This window comes from Schistocerca serialis, unplaced genomic scaffold, assembly GCF_023864345.2.
Source record: "Schistocerca serialis cubense isolate TAMUIC-IGC-003099 unplaced genomic scaffold, iqSchSeri2.2 HiC_scaffold_944, whole genome shotgun sequence".
NCBI classification, from domain to species: domain Eukaryota; kingdom Metazoa; phylum Arthropoda; class Insecta; order Orthoptera; family Acrididae; genus Schistocerca; species Schistocerca serialis.
Genome location: NW_026048567.1, coordinates 13549 through 28103, shown reverse-complemented (window position 1 = coordinate 28103; position 14555 = coordinate 13549). Strand labels below are relative to the sequence as shown.

Sequence of the window (14555 nt, the reverse complement as noted above, 5' to 3'; positions counted from 1 at the left end):
GAGCTGTCCGAGCGGCCGTTTCCCGTCCTGCTCGCAATATAGCTACTGTTTCGTGACCGTCAGCAGAATATATACCAGGGAAGCAGACACACGACGACCATAGAAATGGTGTATGGCTTCATGCCACCAGTTTCTAGCGTAGGGCTGAGCAACTGCATCTGCCGAGGCCCGTTAGCTCAGTTGGTTAGAGCGTCGTGCTAATAACGCGAAGGTCGTGGTTCGATCCCCCACGGGCCACTGTTCTTTTACCACTACGAAAAGGCAGCGCCGATTTCAGCTGGCGAGTGTGATGACCAAAAGATCATCACCCTGCGTGGAAGTTGACAGAGGATCCGAACGCGACTCGTCGGGAAGCGCTACAGCATTCACTCGGCAATGGCCATAATATCTTGAATACACTGGTTCTCAAGCGATAAAGAGAAAATGAAAGAAAATGTCCGATTGCCGATGCGTAACAACTTTGGCCCTTGTCAGTACTTGGGCGGGTGAGCGCATGGGAACACAGGGTACTATTGCAGTTTTACTTCCTATTTTTGTTTCTCCTTTGTTTTCGGAGCTACAGCCCCATTCGGTCAGGGAGACGCCACCGTGAAATGAAGGGGGCGTGCTGTGTGTCCATCGCCTCGCCTCTCCTTACCTCTCTCAGTCGTTTCTCGTGCTTGTCGTTTTGATATAGGCCGATTTGAGAGCGTCAGCTCTCGCGTCAGCTGAGCAAAGTCGAGACAAGTCGAGACTCAAGGGGAATCGACGCACGCACTATAGGGTGGCCTGCAGCGATTAAGAGGGGGAAAGAAACATTAATTTAAAGACGCGTGGCAAAAGTACTCATACGCAAAAGAAAAAGCCGGCTGCGGTGGCCGGGAATCGAACCCGGATCAACTGCTTGGAAGGCAACTATGCTGACCATTACACCACCACCGCACCACGGTTTCCGTCCGCGCACGCCGCGCTGTGTCTGCTTCCCGCCTGTCGGCGGCGGCTCAAGGTGGTCGTAGCTGTAGGCGCATTACGGGGTAGGCGATCGCATCCAGACAGCGTCTCTACGCACATTTCGCGTCCTTTGGCAAGAGTCGTCGCGTGCGTGCGCCGCAAGAGTACTTAGGCGATCGCGTTCGGGCGCCATTTTTAAGCAGTGCAGTGCAGGATTCAGCGTCTGTAGCATTCTCTCGAGAGGATGCGACGGCGCTGGACGGCAGTCCCACTTTCCCCTCAGACGTCTGCCGCGGAAAGCACAAGGAAGCTGTGAACTAGCTGGGCATCGGTGGTTCAGTGGTAGAATGCTCGCCTGCCACGCGGGCGGCCCGGGTTCGATTCCCGGCCGATGCATTATTTTGTTTTTCTCCGATAGTGGTGCTGCGTGTCTTTCGCACTCGAACTGCGTGAGCCATGAGAATGAACCGCGGGATTTCCGTGTGGAAATAACCAAACATGCAGCGCGCACGACTGCTTGTTTGGACTGTTGTGTGCTATTGTACATACTGGCGTCGGCCTAGCATCGCAAGTTGCCTGTCGCGCCGGGAATGCACGTGTAGCAACAGAAAAAAATGAGCAGGAAGTGCAGACTCTCTACCACTGGTATTTGGTACTTAGCGAGATTCCAGAAGGCGTGACGATCACCTGCCTCGGTAGCGCAGTAGGCAGCGCGTAAGTCTCATAATCTTAAGGTCGTGAGTTCGATCCTCACCCGGGGCATTTAATTTACTTTCGTCCACAGCTAAATAACGGCTCTGGGGCTTGCGAAGGAGCGAAACACTTTGTACTTTGTTATCCTCAAGGCTTCAACGACTCAGCGTGATAGCGTTTACTTCCCGTTACTACTACTTGCAGTTCTTATGTAAAATTTTCAAGAAAAAAGTACTAGTAATGAAACTGAATCTCGTACGATATAACGTGTAAAGTCACACAATGTATGACCTGCTGTATGATGACAGGCAGCAGGTATTTACTTGCGAAATAAGTAAATAAATATTACTACTTACAGCTTTGCTTTTCCTCCTACCCCTGTAACAACGAGGCATAAATGCGACAAGCGACCGTACGAACGGTCGAATGAAACGGCCACATCCGGTGTGGTCTAGTGGCTAGGATACCTGGCTTTCACCCAGGAGGCCCGGGTTCGATTCCCGGTACCGGAACGGAATTTTTTCCACACGAATCGTGACAAGTTTGAGCTGTCCGAGCGGCCGTTTCCCGTCCTGCTCGCAATATAGCTACTGTTTCGTGACCGTCAGCAGAATATATACCAGGGAAGCAGACACACGACGACCATAGAAATGGTGTATGGCTTCATGCCACCAGTTTCTAGCGTAGGGCTGAGCAACTGCATCTGCCGAGGCCCGTTAGCTCAGTTGGTTAGAGCGTCGTGCTAATAACGCGAAGGTCGTGGGTTCGATCCCCCACGGGCCACTGTTCTTTTACCACTACGAAAAGGCAGCGCCGATTTCAGCTGGCGAGTGTGATGACCAAAAGATCATCACCCTGCGTGGAAGTTGACAGAGGATCCGAACGCGACTCGTCGGAAGCGCTACAGCATTCACTCGGCAATGGCCATAATATCTTGAATACACTGGTTCTCAAGCGATAAAGAGAAAATGAAAGAAAATGTCCGATTGCCGATGCGTAACAACTTTGGCCCTTGTCAGTACTTGGGCGGGTGAGCGCATGGGAACACAGGGTACTATTGGCAGTTTTACTTCCTATTTTTGTTTCTCCTTTGTTTTCGGAGCTACAGCCCCATTCGGTCAGGGAGACGCACCGTGAAATGAAGGGGGCGTGCTGTGTGTCCATCGCCTCGCCTCTCCTTACCTCTCTCAGTCGTTTCTCGTGCTTGTCGTTTTGATATAGGCCGATTTGAGAGCGTCAGCTCTCGCGTCAGCTGAGCAAAGTCGAGACAAGTCGAGACTCAAGGGAATCGACGCACGCACTATAGGGTGGCCTGCAGCGATTAAGAGGGGGAAAGAAACATTAATTTAAAGACGCGTGGCAAAAGTACTCATACGCAAAAGAAAAAGCCGGCTGCGGTGGCCGGGAATCGAACCGGATCAACTGCTTGGAAGGCAACTATGCTGACCATTACACCACCACCGCACCACGGTTTCCGTCCGCGCACGCCGCGCTGTGTCTGCTTCCCGCCTGTCGGCGGCGGCTCAAGGTGGTCGTAGCTGTAGGCGCATTACGGGGTAGGCGATCGCATCCAGACAGCGTCTCTACGCACATTTCGCGTCCTTTGGCAAGAGTCGTCGCGTGCGTGCGCCGCAAGAGTACTTAGGCGATCGCGTTCGGGCGCCATTTTTAAGCAGTGCAGTGCAGGATTCAGCGTCTGTAGCATTCTCTCGAGAGGATGCGACGGCGCTGGACGGCAGTCCCACTTTCCCTCAGACGTCTGCCGCGGAAAGCACAAGGAAGCTGTGAACTAGCTGGGCATCGGTGGTTCAGTGGTAGAATGCTCGCCTGCCACGCGGGCGGCCCGGGTTCGATTCCCGGCCGATGCATTATTTTGTTTTTTCTCCGATAGTGGTGCTGCGTGTCTTTCGCACTCGAACTGCGTGAGCCATGAGAATGAACCGCGGGATTTCCGTGTGGAAATAACCAAACATGCAGCGCGCACGACTGCTTGTTTGGACTGTTGTGTGCTATTGTACATACTGGCGTCGGCCTAGCATCGCAAGTTGCCTGTCGCGCCGGGAATGCACGTGTAGCAACAGAAAAAAATGAGCCAGGAAGTGCAGACTCTCTACCACTGGTATTTGGTACTTAGCGAGATTCCAGAAGGCGTGACGATCACCTGCCTCGGTAGCGCAGTAGGCAGCGCGTAAGTCTCATAATCTTAAGGTCGTGAGTTCGATCCTCACCCGGGGCATTTAATTTACTTTCGTCCACAGCTAAATAACGGCTCTGGGGCTTGCGAAGGAGCGAAACACTTTGTACTTTGTTATCCTCAAGGCTTCAACGACTCAGCGTGATAGCGTTTACTTCCCGTTACTACTACTTGCAGTTCTTATGTAAAATTTTCAAGAAAAAAAGTACTAGTAATGAAACTGAATCTCGTACGATATAACGTGTAAAGTCACACAATGTATGACCTGCTGTATGATGACAGGCAGCAGGTATTTACTTGCGAAATAAGTAAATAAATATTACTACTTACAGCTTTGCTTTTCCTCCTACCCTGTAACAACGAGGCATAAATGCGACAAGCGACCGTACGAACGGTCGAATGAAACGGCCACATCCGGTGTGGTCTAGTGGCTAGGATACCTGGCTTTCACCCAGGAGGCCCGGGTTCGATTCCCGGTACCGGAACGGAATTTTTTCCACACGAATCGTGACAAGTTTGAGCTGTCCGAGCGGCCGTTTCCCGTCCTGCTCGCAATATAGCTACTGTTTCGTGACCGTCAGCAGAATATATACCAGGGAAGCAGACACACGACGACCATAGAAATGGTGTATGGCTTCATGCCACCAGTTTCTAGCGTAGGGCTGAGCAACTGCATCTGCCGAGGCCCGTTAGCTCAGTTGGTTAGAGCGTCGTGCTAATAACGCGAAGGTCGTGGGTTCGATCCCCCCACGGGCCCACTGTTCTTTTACCACTACGAAAAGGCAGCGCCGATTTCAGCTGGCGAGTGTGATGACCAAAAGATCATCACCCTGCGTGGAAGTTGACAGAGGATCCGAACGCGACTCGTCGGGAAGCGCTACAGCATTCACTCGGCAATGGCCATAATATCTTGAATACACTGGTTCTCAAGCGATAAAGAGAAAATGAAAGAAAATGTCCGATTGCCGATGCGTAACAACTTTGGCCCTTGTCAGTACTTGGGCGGGTGAGCGCATGGGAACACAGGGTACTATTGGCAGTTTTACTTCCTATTTTTGTTTCTCCTTTGTTTTCGGAGCTACAGCCCCATTCGGTCAGGGAGACGCCACCGTGAAATGAAGGGGGCGTGCTGTGTGTCCATCGCCTCGCCTCTCCTTACCTCTCTCAGTCGTTTCTCGTGCTTGTCGTTTTGATATAGGCCGATTTGAGAGCGTCAGCTCTCGCGTCAGCTGAGCAAAGTCGAGACAAGTCGAGACTCAAGGGGAATCGACGCACGCACTATAGGGTGGCCTGCAGCGATTAAGAGGGGGAAAGAAACATTAATTTAAAGACGCGTGGCAAAAGTACTCATACGCAAAAGAAAAAGCCGGCTGCGGTGGCCGGGAATCGAACCCGGATCAACTGCTTGGAAGGCAACTATGCTGACCATTACACCACCACCGCACCACGGTTTCCGTCCGCGCACGCCGCGCTGTGTCTGCTTCCCGCCTGTCGGCGGCGGCTCAAGGTGGTCGTAGCTGTAGGCGCATTACGGGGTAGGCGATCGCATCCAGACAGCGTCTCTACGCACATTTCGCGTCCTTTGGCAAGAGTCGTCGCGTGCGTGCGCCGCAAGAGTACTTAGGCGATCGCGTTCGGGCGCCATTTTTAAGCAGTGCAGTGCAGGATTCAGCGTCTGTAGCATTCTCTCGAGAGGATGCGACGGCGCTGGACGGCAGTCCCACTTTCCCCTCAGACGTCTGCCGCGGAAAGCACAAGGAAGCTGTGAACTAGCTGGGCATCGGTGGTTCAGTGGTAGAATGCTCGCCTGCCACGCGGGCGGCCCGGTTCGATTCCGGCCGATGCATTATTTTGTTTTTCTCCGATAGTGGTGCTGCGTGTCTTTCGCACTCGAACTGCGTGAGCCATGAGAATGAACCGCGGGATTTCCGTGTGGAAATAACCAAACATGCAGCGCGCACGACTGCTTGTTTGGACTGTTGTGTGCTATTGTACATACTGGCGTCGGCCTAGCATCGCAAGTTGCCTGTCGCGCCGGAATGCACGTGTAGCAACAGAAAAAAATGAGCCAGGAAGTGCAGACTCTCTACCACTGGTATTTGGTACTTAGCGAGATTCCAGAAGGCGTGACGATCACCTGCCTCGGTAGCGCAGTAGGCAGCGCGTAAGTCTCATAATCTTAAGGTCGTGAGTTCGATCCTCACCCGGGGCATTTAATTTACTTTCGTCCACAGCTAAATAACGGCTCTGGGGCTTGCGAAGGAGCGAAACACTTTGTACTTTGTTATCCTCAAGGCTTCAACGACTCAGCGTGATAGCGTTTACTTCCCGTTACTACTACTTGCAGTTCTTATGTAAAATTTTCAAGAAAAAAAGTACTAGTAATGAAACTGAATCTCGTACGATATAACGTGTAAAGTCACACAATGTATGACTGCTGTATGATGACAGGCAGCAGGTATTTACTTGCGAAATAAGTAAATAAATATTACTACTTACAGCTTTGCTTTTCCTCCTACCCCTGTAACAACGAGGCATAAATGCGACAAGCGACCGTACGAACGGTCGAATGAAACGGCCACATCCGGTGTGGTCTAGTGGCTAGGATACCTGGCTTTCACCCAGGAGGCCCGGGTTCGATTCCCGGTACCGGAACGGAATTTTTTCCACACGAATCGTGACAAGTTTGAGCTGTCCGAGCGGCCGTTTCCCGTCCTGCTCGCAATATAGCTACTGTTTCGTGACCGTCAGCAGAATATATACCAGGGAAGCAGACACACGACGACCATAGAAATGGTGTATGGCTTCATGCCACCAGTTTCTAGCGTAGGGCTGAGCAACTGCATCTGCCGAGGCCCGTTAGCTCAGTTGGTTAGAGCGTCGTGCTAATAACGCGAAGGTCGTGGGTTCGATCCCCCCACGGGCCACTGTTCTTTTACCACTACGAAAAGGCAGCGCCGATTTCAGCTGGCGAGTGTGATGACCAAAAGATCATCACCCTGCGTGGAAGTTGACAGAGGATCCGAACGCGACTCGTCGGGAAGCGCTACAGCATTCACTCGGCAATGGCCATAATATCTTGAATACACTGGTTCTCAAGCGATAAAGAGAAAATGAAAGAAAATGTCCGATTGCCGATGCGTAACAACTTTGGCCCTTGTCAGTACTTGGCGGGTGAGCGCATGGGAACACAGGGTACTATTGGCAGTTTTACTTCCTATTTTTGTTTCTCTTTGTTTTCGGAGCTACAGCCCCATTCGGTCAGGGAGACGCCACCGTGAAATGAAGGGGGCGTGCTGTGTGTCCATCGCCTCGCCTCTCCTTACCTCTCTCAGTCGTTTCTCGTGCTTGTCGTTTTGATATAGGCCGATTTGAGAGCGTCAGCTCTCGCGTCAGCTGAGCAAAGTCGAGACAAGTCGAGACTCAAGGGGAATCGACGCACGCACTATAGGGTGGCCTGCAGCGATTAAGAGGGGGAAAGAAACATTAATTTAAAGACGCGTGGCAAAAGTACTCATACGCAAAAGAAAAAGCCGGCTGCGGTGGCCGGGAATCGAACCCGGATCAACTGCTTGGAAGGCAACTATGCTGACCATTACACCACCACCGCACCACGGTTTCCGTCCGCGCACGCCGCGCTGTGTCTGCTTCCCGCCTGTCGGCGGCGGCTCAAGGTGGTCGTAGCTGTAGGCGCATTACGGGGTAGGCGATCGCATCCAGACAGCGTCTCTACGCACATTTCGCGTCCTTTGGCAAGAGTCGTCGCGTGCGTGCGCCGCAAGAGTACTTAGGCGATCGCGTTCGGGCGCCATTTTTAAGCAGTGCAGTGCAGGATTCAGCGTCTGTAGCATTCTCTCGAGAGGATGCGACGGCGCTGGACGGCAGTCCCACTTTCCCTCAGACGTCTGCCGCGGAAAGCACAAGGAAGCTGTGAACTAGCTGGGCATCGGTGGTTCAGTGGTAGAATGCTCGCCTGCCACGCGGGCGGCCCGGGTTCGATTCCCGGCCGATGCATTATTTTGTTTTTTCTCCGATAGTGGTGCTGCGTGTCTTTCGCACTCGAACTGCGTGAGCCATGAGAATGAACCGCGGGATTTCCGTGTGGAAATAACCAAACATGCAGCGCGCACGACTGCTTGTTTGGACTGTTGTGTGCTATTGTACATACTGGCGTCGGCCTAGCATCGCAAGTTGCCTGTCGCGCCGGGAATGCACGTGTAGCAACAGAAAAAATGAGCCAGGAAGTGCAGACTCTCTACCACTGGTATTTGGTACTTAGCGAGATTCCAGAAGGCGTGACGATCACCTGCCTCGGTAGCGCAGTAGGCAGCGCGTAAGTCTCATAATCTTAAGGTCGTGAGTTCGATCCTCACCCGGGCATTTAATTTACTTTCGTCCACAGCTAAATAACGGCTCTGGGGCTTGCGAAGGAGCGAAACACTTTGTACTTTGTTATCCTCAAGGCTTCAACGACTCAGCGTGATAGCGTTTACTTCCCGTTACTACTACTTGCAGTTCTTATGTAAAATTTTCAAGAAAAAAAGTACTAGTAATGAAACTGAATCTCGTACGATATAACGTGTAAAGTCACACAATGTATGACCTGCTGTATGATGACAGGCAGCAGGTATTTACTTGCGAAATAAGTAAATAAATATTACTACTTACAGCTTTGCTTTTCCTCCTACCCCTGTAACAACGAGGCATAAATGCGACAAGCGACCGTACGAACGGTCGAATGAAACGGCCACATCCGGTGTGGTCTAGTGGCTAGGATACCTGGCTTTCACCCAGGAGGCCCGGGTTCGATTCCCGGTACCGGAACGGAATTTTTTCCACACGAATCGTGACAAGTTTGAGCTGTCCGAGCGGCCGTTTCCCGTCCTGCTCGCAATATAGCTACTGTTTCGTGACCGTCAGCAGAATATATACCAGGGAAGCAGACACACGACGACCATAGAAATGGTGTATGGCTTCATGCCACCAGTTTCTAGCGTAGGGCTGAGCAACTGCATCTGCCGAGGCCCGTTAGCTCAGTTGGTTAGAGCGTCGTGCTAATAACGCGAAGGTCGTGGGTTCGATCCCCCCACGGGCCACTGTTCTTTTACCACTACGAAAAGGCAGCGCCGATTTCAGCTGGCGAGTGTGATGACCAAAAGATCATCACCCTGCGTGGAAGTTGACAGAGGATCCGAACGCGACTCGTCGGGAAGCGCTACAGCATTCACTCGGCAATGGCCATAATATCTTGAATACACTGGTTCTCAAGCGATAAAGAGAAAATGAAAGAAAATGTCCGATTGCCGATGCGTAACAACTTTGGCCCTTGTCAGTACTTGGGCGGGTGAGCGCATGGGAACACAGGGTACTATTGGCAGTTTTACTTCCTATTTTTGTTTCTCCTTTGTTTTCGGAGCTACAGCCCCATTCGGTCAGGGAGACGCCACCGTGAAATGAAGGGGGCGTGCTGTGTGTCCATCGCCTCGCCTCTCCTTACCTCTCTCAGTCGTTTCTCGTGCTTGTCGTTTTGATATAGGCCGATTTGAGAGCGTCAGCTCTCGCGTCAGCTGAGCAAAGTCGAGACAAGTCGAGACTCAAGGGGAATCGACGCACGCACTATAGGGTGGCCTGCAGCGATTAAGAGGGGGAAAGAAACATTAATTTAAAGACGCGTGGCAAAAGTACTCATACGCAAAAGAAAAAGCCGGCTGCGGTGGCCGGGAATCGAACCCGGATCAACTGCTTGGAAGGCAACTATGCTGACCATTACACCACCACCGCACCACGGTTTCCGTCCGCGCACGCCGCGCTGTGTCTGCTTCCCGCCTGTCGGCGGCGGCTCAAGGTGGTCGTAGCTGTAGGCGCATTACGGGGTAGGCGATCGCATCCAGACAGCGTCTCTACGCACATTTCGCGTCCTTTGGCAAGAGTCGTCGCGTGCGTGCGCCGCAAGAGTACTTAGGCGATCGCGTTCGGGCGCCATTTTTAAGCAGTGCAGTGCAGGATTCAGCGTCTGTAGCATTCTCTCGAGAGGATGCGACGGCGCTGGACGGCAGTCCCACTTTCCCCTCAGACGTCTGCCGCGGAAAGCACAAGGAAGCTGTGAACTAGCTGGGCATCGGTGGTTCAGTGGTAGAATGCTCGCCTGCCACGCGGGCGGCCCGGGTTCGATTCCCGGCCGATGCATTATTTTGTTTTTTCTCCGATAGTGGTGCTGCGTGTCTTTCGCACTCGAACTGCGTGAGCCATGAGAATGAACCGCGGGATTTCCGTGTGGAAATAACCAAACATGCAGCGCGCACGACTGCTTGTTTGGACTGTTGTGTGCTATTGTACATACTGGCGTCGGCCTAGCATCGCAAGTTGCCTGTCGCGCCGGGAATGCACGTGTAGCAACAGAAAAAAATGAGCCAGGAAGTGCAGACTCTCTACCACTGGTATTTGGTACTTAGCGAGATTCCAGAAGGCGTGACGATCACCTGCCTCGGTAGCGCAGTAGGCAGCGCGTAAGTCTCATAATCTTAAGGTCGTGAGTTCGATCCTCACCCGGGGCATTTAATTTACTTTCGTCCACAGCTAAATAACGGCTCTGGGGCTTGCGAAGGAGCGAAACACTTTGTACTTTGTTATCCTCAAGGCTTCAACGACTCAGCGTGATAGCGTTTACTTCCCGTTACTACTACTTGCAGTTCTTATGTAAAATTTTCAAGAAAAAAAGTACTAGTAATGAAACTGAATCTCGTACGATATAACGTGTAAAGTCACACAATGTATGACCTGCTGTATGATGACAGGCAGCAGGTATTTACTTGCGAAATAAGTAAATAAATATTACTACTTACAGCTTTGCTTTTCCTCCTACCCCTGTAACAACGAGGCATAAATGCGACAAGCGACCGTACGAACGGTCGAATGAAACGGCCACATCCGGTGTGGTCTAGTGGCTAGGATACCTGGCTTTCACCCAGGAGGCCCGGGTTCGATTCCCGGTACCGGAACGGAATTTTTTCCACACGAATCGTGACAAGTTTGAGCTGTCCGAGCGGCCGTTTCCCGTCCTGCTCGCAATATAGCTACTGTTTCGTGACCGTCAGCAGAATATATACCAGGGAAGCAGACACACGACGACCATAGAAATGGTGTATGGCTTCATGCCACCAGTTTCTAGCGTAGGGCTGAGCAACTGCATCTGCCGAGGCCCGTTAGCTCAGTTGGTTAGAGCGTCGTGCTAATAACGCGAAGGTCGTGGGTTCGATCCCCCCACGGGCCACTGTTCTTTTACCACTACGAAAAGGCAGCGCCGATTTCAGCTGGCGAGTGTGATGACCAAAAGATCATCACCCTGCGTGGAAGTTGACAGAGGATCCGAACGCGACTCGTCGGGAAGCGCTACAGCATTCACTCGGCAATGGCCATAATATCTTGAATACACTGGTTCTCAAGCGATAAAGAGAAAATGAAAGAAAATGTCCGATTGCCGATGCGTAACAACTTTGGCCCTTGTCAGTACTTGGGCGGGTGAGCGCATGGGAACACAGGGTACTATTGGCAGTTTTACTTCCTATTTTTGTTTCTCCTTTGTTTTCGGAGCTACAGCCCCATTCGGTCAGGGAGACGCCACCGTGAAATGAAGGGGGCGTGCTGTGTGTCCATCGCCTCGCCTCTCCTTACCTCTCTCAGTCGTTTCTCGTGCTTGTCGTTTTGATATAGGCCGATTTGAGAGCGTCAGCTCTCGCGTCAGCTGAGCAAAGTCGAGACAAGTCGAGACTCAAGGGGAATCGACGCACGCACTATAGGGTGGCCTGCAGCGATTAAGAGGGGGAAAGAAACATTAATTTAAAGACGCGTGGCAAAAGTACTCATACGCAAAAGAAAAAGCCGGCTGCGGTGGCCGGGAATCGAACCCGGATCAACTGCTTGGAAGGCAACTATGCTGACCATTACACCACCACCGCACCACGGTTTCCGTCCGCGCACGCCGCGCTGTGTCTGCTTCCCGCCTGTCGGCGGCGGCTCAAGGTGGTCGTAGCTGTAGGCGCATTACGGGGTAGGCGATCGCATCCAGACAGCGTCTCTACGCACATTTCGCGTCCTTTGGCAAGAGTCGTCGCGTGCGTGCGCCGCAAGAGTACTTAGGCGATCGCGTTCGGGCGCCATTTTTAAGCAGTGCAGTGCAGGATTCAGCGTCTGTAGCATTCTCTCGAGAGGATGCGACGGCGCTGGACGGCAGTCCCACTTTCCCCTCAGACGTCTGCCGCGGAAAGCACAAGGAAGCTGTGAACTAGCTGGGCATCGGTGGTTCAGTGGTAGAATGCTCGCCTGCCACGCGGGCGGCCCGGGTTCGATTCCCGGCCGATGCATTATTTTGTTTTTTCTCCGATAGTGGTGCTGCGTGTCTTTCGCACTCGAACTGCGTGAGCCATGAGAATGAACCGCGGGATTTCCGTGTGGAAATAACCAAACATGCAGCGCGCACGACTGCTTGTTTGGACTGTTGTGTGCTATTGTACATACTGGCGTCGGCCTAGCATCGCAAGTTGCCTGTCGCGCCGGGAATGCACGTGTAGCAACAGAAAAAAATGAGCCAGGAAGTGCAGACTCTCTACCACTGGTATTTGGTACTTAGCGAGATTCCAGAAGGCGTGACGATCACCTGCCTCGGTAGCGCAGTAGGCAGCGCGTAAGTCTCATAATCTTAAGGTCGTGAGTTCGATCCTCACCCGGGGCATTTAATTTACTTTCGTCCACAGCTAAATAACGGCTCTGGGGCTTGCGAAGGAGCGAAACACTTTGTACTTTGTTATCCTCAAGGCTTCAACGACTCAGCGTGATAGCGTTTACTTCCCGTTACTACTACTTGCAGTTCTTATGTAAAATTTTCAAGAAAAAAAGTACTAGTAATGAAACTGAATCTCGTACGATATAACGTGTAAAGTCACACAATGTATGACCTGCTGTATGATGACAGGCAGCAGGTATTTACTTGCGAAATAAGTAAATAAATATTACTACTTACAGCTTTGCTTTTCCTCCTACCCCTGTAACAACGAGGCATAAATGCGACAAGCGACCGTACGAACGGTCGAATGAAACGGCCACATCCGGTGTGGTCTAGTGGCTAGGATACCTGGCTTTCACCCAGGAGGCCCGGGTTCGATTCCCGGTACCGGAACGGAATTTTTTCCACACGAATCGTGACAAGTTTGAGCTGTCCGAGCGGCCGTTTCCCGTCCTGCTCGCAATATAGCTACTGTTTCGTGACCGTCAGCAGAATATATACCAGGGAAGCAGACACACGACGACCATAGAAATGGTGTATGGCTTCATGCCACCAGTTTCTAGCGTAGGGCTGAGCAACTGCATCTGCCGAGGCCCGTTAGCTCAGTTGGTTAGAGCGTCGTGCTAATAACGCGAAGGTCGTGGGTTCGATCCCCCCACGGGCCACTGTTCTTTTACCACTACGAAAAGGCAGCGCCGATTTCAGCTGGCGAGTGTGATGACCAAAAGATCATCACCCTGCGTGGAAGTTGACAGAGGATCCGAACGCGACTCGTCGGGAAGCGCTACAGCATTCACTCGGCAATGGCCATAATATCTTGAATACACTGGTTCTCAAGCGATAAAGAGAAAATGAAAGAAAATGTCCGATTGCCGATGCGTAACAACTTTGGCCCTTGTCAGTACTTGGGCGGGTGAGCGCATGGGAACACAGGGTACTATTGGCAGTTTTACTTCCTATTTTTGTTTCTCCTTTGTTTTCGGAGCTACAGCCCCATTCGGTCAGGGAGACGCCACCGTGAAATGAAGGGGGCGTGCTGTGTGTCCATCGCCTCGCCTCTCCTTACCTCTCTCAGTCGTTTCTCGTGCTTGTCGTTTTGATATAGGCCGATTTGAGAGCGTCAGCTCTCGCGTCAGCTGAGCAAAGTCGAGACAAGTCGAGACTCAAGGGGAATCGACGCACGCACTATAGGGTGGCCTGCAGCGATTAAGAGGGGGAAAGAAACATTAATTTAAAGACGCGTGGCAAAAGTACTCATACGCAAAAGAAAAAGCCGGCTGCGGTGGCCGGGAATCGAACCCGGATCAACTGCTTGGAAGGCAACTATGCTGACCATTACACCACCACCGCACCACGGTTTCCGTCCGCGCACGCCGCGCTGTGTCTGCTTCCCGCCTGTCGGCGGCGGCTCAAGGTGGTCGTAGCTGTAGGCGCATTACGGGGTAGGCGATCGCATCCAGACAGCGTCTCTACGCACATTTCGCGTCCTTTGGCAAGAGTCGTCGCGTGCGTGCGCCGCAAGAGTACTTAGGCGATCGCGTTCGGGCGCCATTTTTAAGCAGTGCAGTGCAGGATTCAGCGTCTGTAGCATTCTCTCGAGAGGATGCGACGGCGCTGGACGGCAGTCCCACTTTCCCCTCAGACGTCTGCCGCGGAAAGCACAAGGAAGCTGTGAACTAGCTGGGCATCGGTGGTTCAGTGGTAGAATGCTCGCCTGCCACGCGGGCGGCCCGGGTTCGATTCCCGGCCGATGCATTATTTTGTTTTTTCTCCGATAGTGGTGCTGCGTGTCTTTCGCACTCGAACTGCGTGAGCCATGAGAATGAACCGCGGGATTTCCGTGTGGAAATAACCAAACATGCAGCGCGCACGACTGCTTGTTTGGACTGTTGTGTGCTATTGTACATACTGGCGTCGGCCTAGCATCGCAAGTTGCCTGTCGCGCCGGGAATGCACGTG

General features: G+C 52.3%; 33 non-coding genes across 33 annotated transcripts; 26 read left to right on the top strand and 7 right to left on the bottom strand.

The window, feature by feature from the left end:
- Nucleotides 1-165: 165 nt before the first annotated feature.
- On the top strand, nucleotides 166-237 carry Trnai-aau (transfer RNA isoleucine (anticodon AAU)). The gene has a single exon. It is a non-coding gene; the product is annotated as a tRNA-Ile (tRNA).
- Nucleotides 238-849: 612 nt separating this feature from the next.
- On the bottom strand, nucleotides 850-921 carry Trnag-ucc (transfer RNA glycine (anticodon UCC)). The gene has a single exon. It is a non-coding gene; the product is annotated as a tRNA-Gly (tRNA).
- A 334-nt stretch (nucleotides 922-1255) lies between these two features.
- On the top strand, nucleotides 1256-1326 carry Trnag-gcc (transfer RNA glycine (anticodon GCC)). The gene has a single exon. It is a non-coding gene; the product is annotated as a tRNA-Gly (tRNA).
- Nucleotides 1327-1619: 293 nt separating this feature from the next.
- Trnam-cau (transfer RNA methionine (anticodon CAU)) lies at nucleotides 1620-1692 on the top strand. Its single transcript has one exon. It is a non-coding gene; the product is annotated as a tRNA-Met (tRNA).
- A 371-nt stretch (nucleotides 1693-2063) lies between these two features.
- Nucleotides 2064-2135, top strand: Trnae-uuc (transfer RNA glutamic acid (anticodon UUC)). The gene has a single exon. It is a non-coding gene; the product is annotated as a tRNA-Glu (tRNA).
- Nucleotides 2136-2333: 198 nt separating this feature from the next.
- Nucleotides 2334-2406, top strand: Trnai-aau (transfer RNA isoleucine (anticodon AAU)). Its single transcript has one exon. It is a non-coding gene; the product is annotated as a tRNA-Ile (tRNA).
- Nucleotides 2407-3016: 610 nt separating this feature from the next.
- On the bottom strand, nucleotides 3017-3087 carry Trnag-ucc (transfer RNA glycine (anticodon UCC)). Its single transcript has one exon. It is a non-coding gene; the product is annotated as a tRNA-Gly (tRNA).
- A 333-nt stretch (nucleotides 3088-3420) lies between these two features.
- On the top strand, nucleotides 3421-3491 carry Trnag-gcc (transfer RNA glycine (anticodon GCC)). The gene has a single exon. It is a non-coding gene; the product is annotated as a tRNA-Gly (tRNA).
- A 295-nt stretch (nucleotides 3492-3786) lies between these two features.
- On the top strand, nucleotides 3787-3859 carry Trnam-cau (transfer RNA methionine (anticodon CAU)). Its single transcript has one exon. It is a non-coding gene; the product is annotated as a tRNA-Met (tRNA).
- A 371-nt stretch (nucleotides 3860-4230) lies between these two features.
- Trnae-uuc (transfer RNA glutamic acid (anticodon UUC)) lies at nucleotides 4231-4302 on the top strand. The gene has a single exon. It is a non-coding gene; the product is annotated as a tRNA-Glu (tRNA).
- Nucleotides 4303-4500: 198 nt separating this feature from the next.
- On the top strand, nucleotides 4501-4574 carry Trnai-aau (transfer RNA isoleucine (anticodon AAU)). Its single transcript has one exon. It is a non-coding gene; the product is annotated as a tRNA-Ile (tRNA).
- A 614-nt stretch (nucleotides 4575-5188) lies between these two features.
- On the bottom strand, nucleotides 5189-5260 carry Trnag-ucc (transfer RNA glycine (anticodon UCC)). Its single transcript has one exon. It is a non-coding gene; the product is annotated as a tRNA-Gly (tRNA).
- A 334-nt stretch (nucleotides 5261-5594) lies between these two features.
- Nucleotides 5595-5663, top strand: Trnag-gcc (transfer RNA glycine (anticodon GCC)). The gene has a single exon. It is a non-coding gene; the product is annotated as a tRNA-Gly (tRNA).
- A 293-nt stretch (nucleotides 5664-5956) lies between these two features.
- On the top strand, nucleotides 5957-6029 carry Trnam-cau (transfer RNA methionine (anticodon CAU)). The gene has a single exon. It is a non-coding gene; the product is annotated as a tRNA-Met (tRNA).
- A 371-nt stretch (nucleotides 6030-6400) lies between these two features.
- On the top strand, nucleotides 6401-6472 carry Trnae-uuc (transfer RNA glutamic acid (anticodon UUC)). Its single transcript has one exon. It is a non-coding gene; the product is annotated as a tRNA-Glu (tRNA).
- A 198-nt stretch (nucleotides 6473-6670) lies between these two features.
- Trnai-aau (transfer RNA isoleucine (anticodon AAU)) lies at nucleotides 6671-6744 on the top strand. The gene has a single exon. It is a non-coding gene; the product is annotated as a tRNA-Ile (tRNA).
- Nucleotides 6745-7355: 611 nt separating this feature from the next.
- Nucleotides 7356-7427, bottom strand: Trnag-ucc (transfer RNA glycine (anticodon UCC)). The gene has a single exon. It is a non-coding gene; the product is annotated as a tRNA-Gly (tRNA).
- A 333-nt stretch (nucleotides 7428-7760) lies between these two features.
- Trnag-gcc (transfer RNA glycine (anticodon GCC)) lies at nucleotides 7761-7831 on the top strand. Its single transcript has one exon. It is a non-coding gene; the product is annotated as a tRNA-Gly (tRNA).
- Nucleotides 7832-8124: 293 nt separating this feature from the next.
- Nucleotides 8125-8198, top strand: Trnam-cau (transfer RNA methionine (anticodon CAU)). The gene has a single exon. It is a non-coding gene; the product is annotated as a tRNA-Met (tRNA).
- Nucleotides 8199-8569: 371 nt separating this feature from the next.
- Nucleotides 8570-8641, top strand: Trnae-uuc (transfer RNA glutamic acid (anticodon UUC)). The gene has a single exon. It is a non-coding gene; the product is annotated as a tRNA-Glu (tRNA).
- A 198-nt stretch (nucleotides 8642-8839) lies between these two features.
- Trnai-aau (transfer RNA isoleucine (anticodon AAU)) lies at nucleotides 8840-8913 on the top strand. The gene has a single exon. It is a non-coding gene; the product is annotated as a tRNA-Ile (tRNA).
- A 613-nt stretch (nucleotides 8914-9526) lies between these two features.
- On the bottom strand, nucleotides 9527-9598 carry Trnag-ucc (transfer RNA glycine (anticodon UCC)). The gene has a single exon. It is a non-coding gene; the product is annotated as a tRNA-Gly (tRNA).
- A 334-nt stretch (nucleotides 9599-9932) lies between these two features.
- Nucleotides 9933-10003, top strand: Trnag-gcc (transfer RNA glycine (anticodon GCC)). The gene has a single exon. It is a non-coding gene; the product is annotated as a tRNA-Gly (tRNA).
- A 295-nt stretch (nucleotides 10004-10298) lies between these two features.
- On the top strand, nucleotides 10299-10371 carry Trnam-cau (transfer RNA methionine (anticodon CAU)). Its single transcript has one exon. It is a non-coding gene; the product is annotated as a tRNA-Met (tRNA).
- A 372-nt stretch (nucleotides 10372-10743) lies between these two features.
- Nucleotides 10744-10815, top strand: Trnae-uuc (transfer RNA glutamic acid (anticodon UUC)). Its single transcript has one exon. It is a non-coding gene; the product is annotated as a tRNA-Glu (tRNA).
- Nucleotides 10816-11013: 198 nt separating this feature from the next.
- On the top strand, nucleotides 11014-11087 carry Trnai-aau (transfer RNA isoleucine (anticodon AAU)). The gene has a single exon. It is a non-coding gene; the product is annotated as a tRNA-Ile (tRNA).
- A 613-nt stretch (nucleotides 11088-11700) lies between these two features.
- Trnag-ucc (transfer RNA glycine (anticodon UCC)) lies at nucleotides 11701-11772 on the bottom strand. The gene has a single exon. It is a non-coding gene; the product is annotated as a tRNA-Gly (tRNA).
- A 334-nt stretch (nucleotides 11773-12106) lies between these two features.
- Nucleotides 12107-12177, top strand: Trnag-gcc (transfer RNA glycine (anticodon GCC)). The gene has a single exon. It is a non-coding gene; the product is annotated as a tRNA-Gly (tRNA).
- A 295-nt stretch (nucleotides 12178-12472) lies between these two features.
- Nucleotides 12473-12545, top strand: Trnam-cau (transfer RNA methionine (anticodon CAU)). The gene has a single exon. It is a non-coding gene; the product is annotated as a tRNA-Met (tRNA).
- A 372-nt stretch (nucleotides 12546-12917) lies between these two features.
- On the top strand, nucleotides 12918-12989 carry Trnae-uuc (transfer RNA glutamic acid (anticodon UUC)). Its single transcript has one exon. It is a non-coding gene; the product is annotated as a tRNA-Glu (tRNA).
- A 198-nt stretch (nucleotides 12990-13187) lies between these two features.
- Nucleotides 13188-13261, top strand: Trnai-aau (transfer RNA isoleucine (anticodon AAU)). The gene has a single exon. It is a non-coding gene; the product is annotated as a tRNA-Ile (tRNA).
- A 613-nt stretch (nucleotides 13262-13874) lies between these two features.
- Trnag-ucc (transfer RNA glycine (anticodon UCC)) lies at nucleotides 13875-13946 on the bottom strand. The gene has a single exon. It is a non-coding gene; the product is annotated as a tRNA-Gly (tRNA).
- Nucleotides 13947-14280: 334 nt separating this feature from the next.
- Trnag-gcc (transfer RNA glycine (anticodon GCC)) lies at nucleotides 14281-14351 on the top strand. The gene has a single exon. It is a non-coding gene; the product is annotated as a tRNA-Gly (tRNA).
- Nucleotides 14352-14555: the final 204 nt, after the last annotated feature.